Source organism: Strongylocentrotus purpuratus, unplaced genomic scaffold (genome assembly GCF_000002235.5).
Source record: "Strongylocentrotus purpuratus isolate Spur 01 unplaced genomic scaffold, Spur_5.0 spur5_scaffold_9, whole genome shotgun sequence".
Classification (NCBI taxonomy): Eukaryota; Metazoa; Echinodermata; class Echinoidea; order Camarodonta; family Strongylocentrotidae; genus Strongylocentrotus; species Strongylocentrotus purpuratus.
The window spans coordinates 27,780,852-27,788,127 of record NW_022145615.1 but is presented as its reverse complement, the minus strand read 5'-3'; positions in this window follow the sequence as shown (position 1 = coordinate 27,788,127).

Below are 7,276 nucleotides of genomic sequence, written 5' to 3'. Positions count from 1 at the left end.
GAAGAAAAGATTCCTCTTATATAAAGTCAAAAGCTTGACAGAGCCTTGCTGGACATAGCAATAGTTAATATATGCAAAGTGGATTCCAACTATATACTACAGAGATGCCATTATGTATAGTAGGTGAATAATTTATTGAACATGAGTTTTGGGAGAAACATGCATTGATTTAAAAACATTAGTAAACAAGTCTAATAACCTGAGGTGTATTTTCCAGGAGTTCACTGTCGGGATTGTCGTAGTAGTAGCTGTGAGGGAATTGTCCTAGCGGTATTTGTAGGGGGCAGTTGTCCGGGAGGTGCTAGTTTATATATGCTGTCCAAGACGACTTTAGTTGGGATACTCATCATAATTTACAACAATGGCAGGGAAGTGCATCTGCATCTCAACACCTCATTGAATCCACGAAAGACAGGACCAAGTCATACGGATCCAGAATATTCTCATCTGCAGCTTTGCATCTCTGGAACTCTCTCCCCACTACCTTCCGAACCATCACAGACTTAACTTTCTTTCAATCTCAACTGAAAACGTACTTGTTTAAAAACGCTTTCTAATGTCATTTAAACTGTATTATTGTATTCATCAATTTAATCACATTACTGTACTTTTACATAATTTGCCTTGATTACCTTTTCTCTGTAATTGATGTTTATAATGATTGATTATTATTAATCTTGTCCTTATTTTGATATTTCTTTAGTTCATGAATTAGTAGTTATGTGTAATTTTGTTGTATTAATATTGTAAAGCGCATTGGTATTTTCTTCGAAGATGAAATGCGCTATAGAAACCTAGGTTATTATTATTATTTTCATGTTTGCAGTCTCACTAATAAAAGCAATGATAGTAATAATAAGTATAATAATAATGATTATATTTTTCAATGATTCGGAACGTTTCTCAGAAATATGACAAATTTTAAAGTCAATTAGTGGCAAGTCTTTAAAAAGTCCCTGCACATAAACATATTGAAGCAGTATAACTTATTATTTCATGACCTCCAAATGATTACTGTATTCTTGACTCTTATATGAAAAATAAGGCCTGAATCTTACATAAATTGCAACCGAAAATCTGACACATACATTACCAATAAAGGTCTCCTCTTTAACATATATGAAGTAGCGTGCACTTATGTTTCTGCCCCTCCCGCCATTCGTTTACATTTTAAACAGTTTTTATTTTGCTTCAGCGTTATTTGTTGGATAGGATGACCTTGTGTAAAGGGAGCTTCATGTTACATTAGTTAATGAGTAGAAAACCCGCACAATACTTTTTCTCCACGTTAAAATATTGAACTGTACGATTTATGAAGCTAAACGAGGTCAATTTTCGGTTACAAATTCTTTTTTAGTTGAAAAGAGGCACTTAAAATGTATTTTTTATAACCATGCAGGGAAGGTTATAGAAATTCAAAGAGAATGAATTTTTTGATTGTTCTTAAAAGCTCGTTTACAATGTCATATGACGCTGTAAACACTAAAGTTTACCATGGCATATTTTGTGGGTAAAATATTTTCTTTGTTCACTTTTCAATAAATAAATGGCGGGCGTGGACGAAATATAGCATCTGTGATCACCGTGAGTTATAAGATACAAAAATGTGAAGTGCATTATTCCTAGGCCATTATACAGTGCGTATCAACACAAAAAAGTATACCCAACTCTGGTAGCTAAAGATTGAAAAATAATCGATCTGACCTTGAAATGTATTTCATGGTAAAGAGTAACTTGTTTTCTGTCTTATGGATACCCTCTTCACAATCTTTCTGCCTCGGAAGACTGAGCACCAGATTTGTTTTGTAAAGTGTTGTCAAAATATCCGTGTACCAAGTTTGGACTACTGCACCGAATGTGGTTCAGGCCATACGTATGTGCTACTTTGATCTTATATTCTTTCAAAATTTAAATTTTGCTTCGTGCTTCATTGTGTTATTGTTTAAAAGGATCCCATGTATCTAAGCTTTCACAGGACCTTGTTACAATCCACTGATAGCCTCAATTATTTAAATAGCCTGCTAACTTCTAGTTCACATGTCCAAAGCACCATTTCTCATGCAAAATGTGCGTGATGTGTATAAGGCATTTGTCTTAAAAATTACTTGAAAACTCAGATGTTTGCTAACTTCAAACATTTATTAAATGCAAGAAGAAGAAGAAGAAAAAATTCTCAATAACTATATATCAAAGGCATTGACAATAGACTTCCATGAAAGAATATAGTATCGCAAGTAAACTTTGTCCATTTCTAATGACTCAATGACGAGGCGTGCGCACAAGGGGTGTGAGAGAATTCAAGTCATCGTAACAAAGAGATTATCATAAACTTGGCTTGTAAATGAACCTTCTCTTGAGTTTACCAAAGTTCGATGTACATTTTTACACACCTGCTACTTAGATGAACGAGACTTAAAGAATTCCTTTAATATTTCTTTCTTCAACAAAACGCACAAGAAAGCAAGTAGAAGAGTCAAACCATTTTGTTATATACAGTATAAATCCCTTACTTGCTACTGGCAAGTCCGTAAACAAAGATATTCAAGTTCTATCATGATTGTAGGTTTGAATGAAATAAAGCTTTTTGTAGCGGGTATATACATACAGAAATTTCTTCCTACAGAAGGTATTAGAAGTAAGATTTTTAAATGTTTAAGTAGGTACATGTATGCGTAATGCTTTCCGGATTATGTTTTAATGGTCCACGTTGCGTTGTCCGTGGAGACCTGTGGACTGTGGACAAAAGGGTAGATTCCCAGGAGAATAGCCCAGAGATGGTATCATTTCCTTCCACACCAACCTTCTTTTGTTTATGGCAATGCCGAATACCATAATGCAACGCATGCTCCTGCTGACTCCTAACCAGGAACCTGCAAAGAAATACAGTTACGTAAGCTAATAGTAAGAATAATATGATAAATAGTACGAACAACATACAACAACTAAAATATTAAACACAATTGGAACTATTTTCGTAAAATGTCCTTGTCATATTCACACATTTCGATAGGTGACGCACTAGGTTATCAAACTTGCTCTAGGTCGATTTTTTGAAAGTCGTTGCTACCGTGCTTACTTACTAGCTAGGTATTCTTGGTGGATTTAGCCCTCTATTCCAAAGGGAAAGGCTCTCAAGTGGCTCCTTAAAGTCGCCACTGTAGGTGCAGACACAACTCCAATGTTGGACCACTCTCTTGGAATAAAAGTGGCCAACCAGCTGTGTTCTGGAACGTCTTTGATATACTTCTAATGGAATGCCCTCTTAATTCCTTGTTTGGGCCAGTAAATTAATATTGTGCTGGAGCTATAAAATAATCATTCAAAATATTTGTACGTATTGATGAGGTCTGTTCTTATTCTTGACTTACTTGACTCAGGTGCATAGGACGGTGTGTCCCCTTGCTCCCCTGCGAGAAATCATGCTCCAGTCTGATCTGTCCTGGGCTCGTTGCTCTGCCTCTTGTGTGGATAATCCCACATCGCATTGAACCTGGTCCTTCCATCTCTTTGGAGGGCGTCCCCGTGGTCTGCGTCCATTAAAGTCATTTTAGAATGCTTGGTATGGTAGGCGGTGATGCGGCATGCGTAAAACATGGCCAAACCATTTCAAGCGACGTTTTATTCTATATAAGATCTATATTCGCTATAATATAAGAAATAGTACAATATGCAATAATCACCCACATGGTTGAAGTGGAGACTTATTCGCGCCATCGAGCAAGTTTGAACTAAAGTAAACAATCAGTGGAAATATTATTGACGTTCTAGAAGAAGTTAATGCATGTTAGGAAATATGTGTGGGTGTCCGGAATAAAATGACCACAGTTGTAAACGTAAGCTTTAAGAAGAACTATGATTTTCTCTAAGAAAATGATTTTTTTTTAGAGGTCAAACAATATTTCACAAAATAAACGATAACATATTGAAGTTTGTAAGATATTATTTGTTCCTTTTTGTATATTTCTTTTGAAACATAGCTCAGAGAACGTAAATCAATCATATGTATATAGACATCTTTTTTAGTTTTGTTCAGATAACACCTTAAATAGCATCGTTTAGATAATAGCTCAGTAGAAATTATTATTCTTATCATTATTGTTATCATTATCATTATCATCATTATTATTGTTGTTATGATTGTTTTCGTTCTTATTGGCATTATCATCATCTTCGTTGTTATTATCATTATTATTATTATCAATCTTATTTTTATTACTATTAGTATTATTATCATTATTATCATTATTATTATCATTAGTATTATTATCTTTATCATCACCACCCTTATCATTATCTTACTCTTATCACACCTCCCCCCTGAACACACACCAACACGCGCGCACGCATCGCCTTAAAAATATGATCCTTTTTGTTTCCAACCCTAACATTCCCATAAATGTTGTCTTTACACGTTACCCTGAATATATGTACTGTGATTATACATTTCAACTGTTTTCTCAATTATATTATTGGTTGCTCCGACCTTCTTTGTGTATTAGTTGTTTGCCCATTTCTTAGATATCTTTTATAAAGCGCTCGTAAACAATAATAATTACGTCACATGCAGAATACAGCCTGATATTAATTGCAATTATTATTTTCATACACATTATACCTCTCCTCTCATTTTGATTTGGAATACTTTTTAAAACTCATGACGGAAACTCCTTAGCCATAATTGTTTAACAATGACACAGAAATTGTATGTTATCTTAAAGATATTTATAATCAAGTGTGTTATGAAACCGATTCCTTGAGTGTTTTGTTTCGCGTAAAGCATAACTGATTGCTTCTTTCGAGTGTGCCTTTTCGTAATTCTTTATTATGTTGATAATGAAATCGTAAATGCTAATCACACATAAACATGTGGATATATGATAATTGGAAGGCGGAATGGAGATTCTAAACTAAGACGTGTCTATAAAGAAAACATCTTATATCATAAGAAACTTTGTGCCACCTTAAACTCCTTAAAAAGGCCTATTATCATTATTGTCCAATTTCTCTAAATTTCCCAAATTAAACAATACGCATTTACAAATCAAGCTTTGGTTTGATATTAAATGTTTATATATTTGTATGCGGCACATAGTTGAGACCTGTGCCTGGCAACTGGCAGTCCCCGTTATGAATTATATTACAACATTCTCTAGATGAGAAAGACGTTCCAAACTGCTGGAAGTCAGCGATCGTAATTCCAGTTGTCAAAACTCCGAGAGCAACTCATTCAAATGACTATAGACCGGTCGCTCTGGCCTCAGTTGAGATTATTCATGCATCCCTTTCTTCCTTCTGTATTAAGCGTAATTGGCAAATTATAGTTTGCGTAATAAATATAGAGAACCTTTTAATATGCAAAGCCGCTATTGTTTGTATGGTTCAGGGACTTTCTTTCCAATATGAAAAAATGAAAGTACAAAATGAATTCTCCCATCAAATTATTCTGAATACCGGTTCTCCTCAAGGTTGTGTTTTGTCAACATTCCTTTTCTTATTATATACACATGATTGGAAATCAGTCAATGATGATGTAGCCGTCTAATAGGCAGAATACACAGTATTGATTGGGCTAATAAACCGAGTAGAAGAGAATTATTGAAATGAGTTGACACATTTTGTCAACATGGTGTACTGAGAACTTCCTACAGTCAAATGCCCCCAAAACGAAAGAGATGACATTGATTTTAGAAAGGCAAGGGCATCTTGTATTGAACTAATTCAAATAAATCGTGTAGATATTAACCTTGTGGAACAATATACCTACCCAGGTACAGTCATAGATGGCAAATTATCGTGGACAGAAGAATGTAAGGTAACAACGGGAAAAGCGCAGCAAAGAATGTATTTCCTACAAAAAATTAGATCCTTCCATGTGTATAGAACGATTTTAAGTTTGTTTTATGTTTCGATCCCGGTTTCGATAGTTCACATTGTTACTTATTTGCTTCTAATGTTTGGTTTGCAGGTTGTAGAATAGGGGATCAAGTAAAACTGGACAATAAATATTCCACATGCAGGAAGAATCACTGGCGTAAAGCAGGATCTTGGGGAAGAATGTAAAAAAGAGGTTCGTCCAAAAAACCAGAGAAATCCTTATTCAATCGGGGCATATGTAACCAAATATAACGCGTTTCATTATGCAGCTTTCTGCCTTTTTTTTAATATCAAATTTTGTTGTAAAATTTCCTTTAAATGGAAGAGTAAAATGACCATTTAGTGGAAGTAGTTATAAAGGTGTGGCAATAAATTTATCTACACCATGACCTAAATAATGATGTATGCATGTCATGTTTAATTGAAATGACCTTCTAGGATAGTTCTTTTTGTTCACGGTAACCGACCTGTTCGAAATCAACGTTTATACTATACTTGAATAAGTATCTATACCTCGTTTATACATTCTTAAAATTCTGGAAACAAGTTTAATGGACAATTTAAGGAAATGATTTGGTAGTCTGTCATAATCATAAACACGTTCATCATTTACCCATATAATTTAGTATTTTTATTTTCTCGTTATCACATTTATTCCGATATACTTCAATTAAGCTTAAACGCTTAATTTTCTGAGTGTGTGTATCGTGGTAAATAATTTGTATTTATGAACTTACATACAGCCAACTAAATTATGTAAAATAAGGAAACGAAGCAACCAATAACCAAACGGAAATTAATATTATGTATGATTATTATTTTGCCATCATAAAAATGGATCAATGTTTTGTATCATATTCTTTATTTGGTTCTTTGAGCCTTGTTTTAACATGTGATTGAAACAAATATCTATGTTGAACGTACATTGGACAATAAATACATTGAAACAAAATAAATTCAATTGAATTCAATTCAATTGCCAAACAACGATCAAGACACAATGTTCTGTTTTTCTATATCAACCGATGACTAACCCAATCAAGACAATCAACTTGGCAATGTTCCATTACATTGAATCGTAAAGAATAGATTATTAACACTATATGTAATGTGTATCGTGTCACTATTTAAAGTACAACATCATTTATGTGCAATTGGCGTTCAGAGTAAAGATAAAACATGTATTTAGCAGAGGCAAACTGAACTTACTATGAAATTTACATTCGTTTTCATCATGTAGAACAATACCAAATTAACATTAGCTAAATTATTTCGAATAAACTTTGTATTCGATTCCAGGGCAGCATCAAATTGAGTGCTTATGAGCACTACCATGAAATTGTAATACCTACAAAAGTAAAATAAATCTAGAACAATTAAATCATACCACATGACCTTGAGG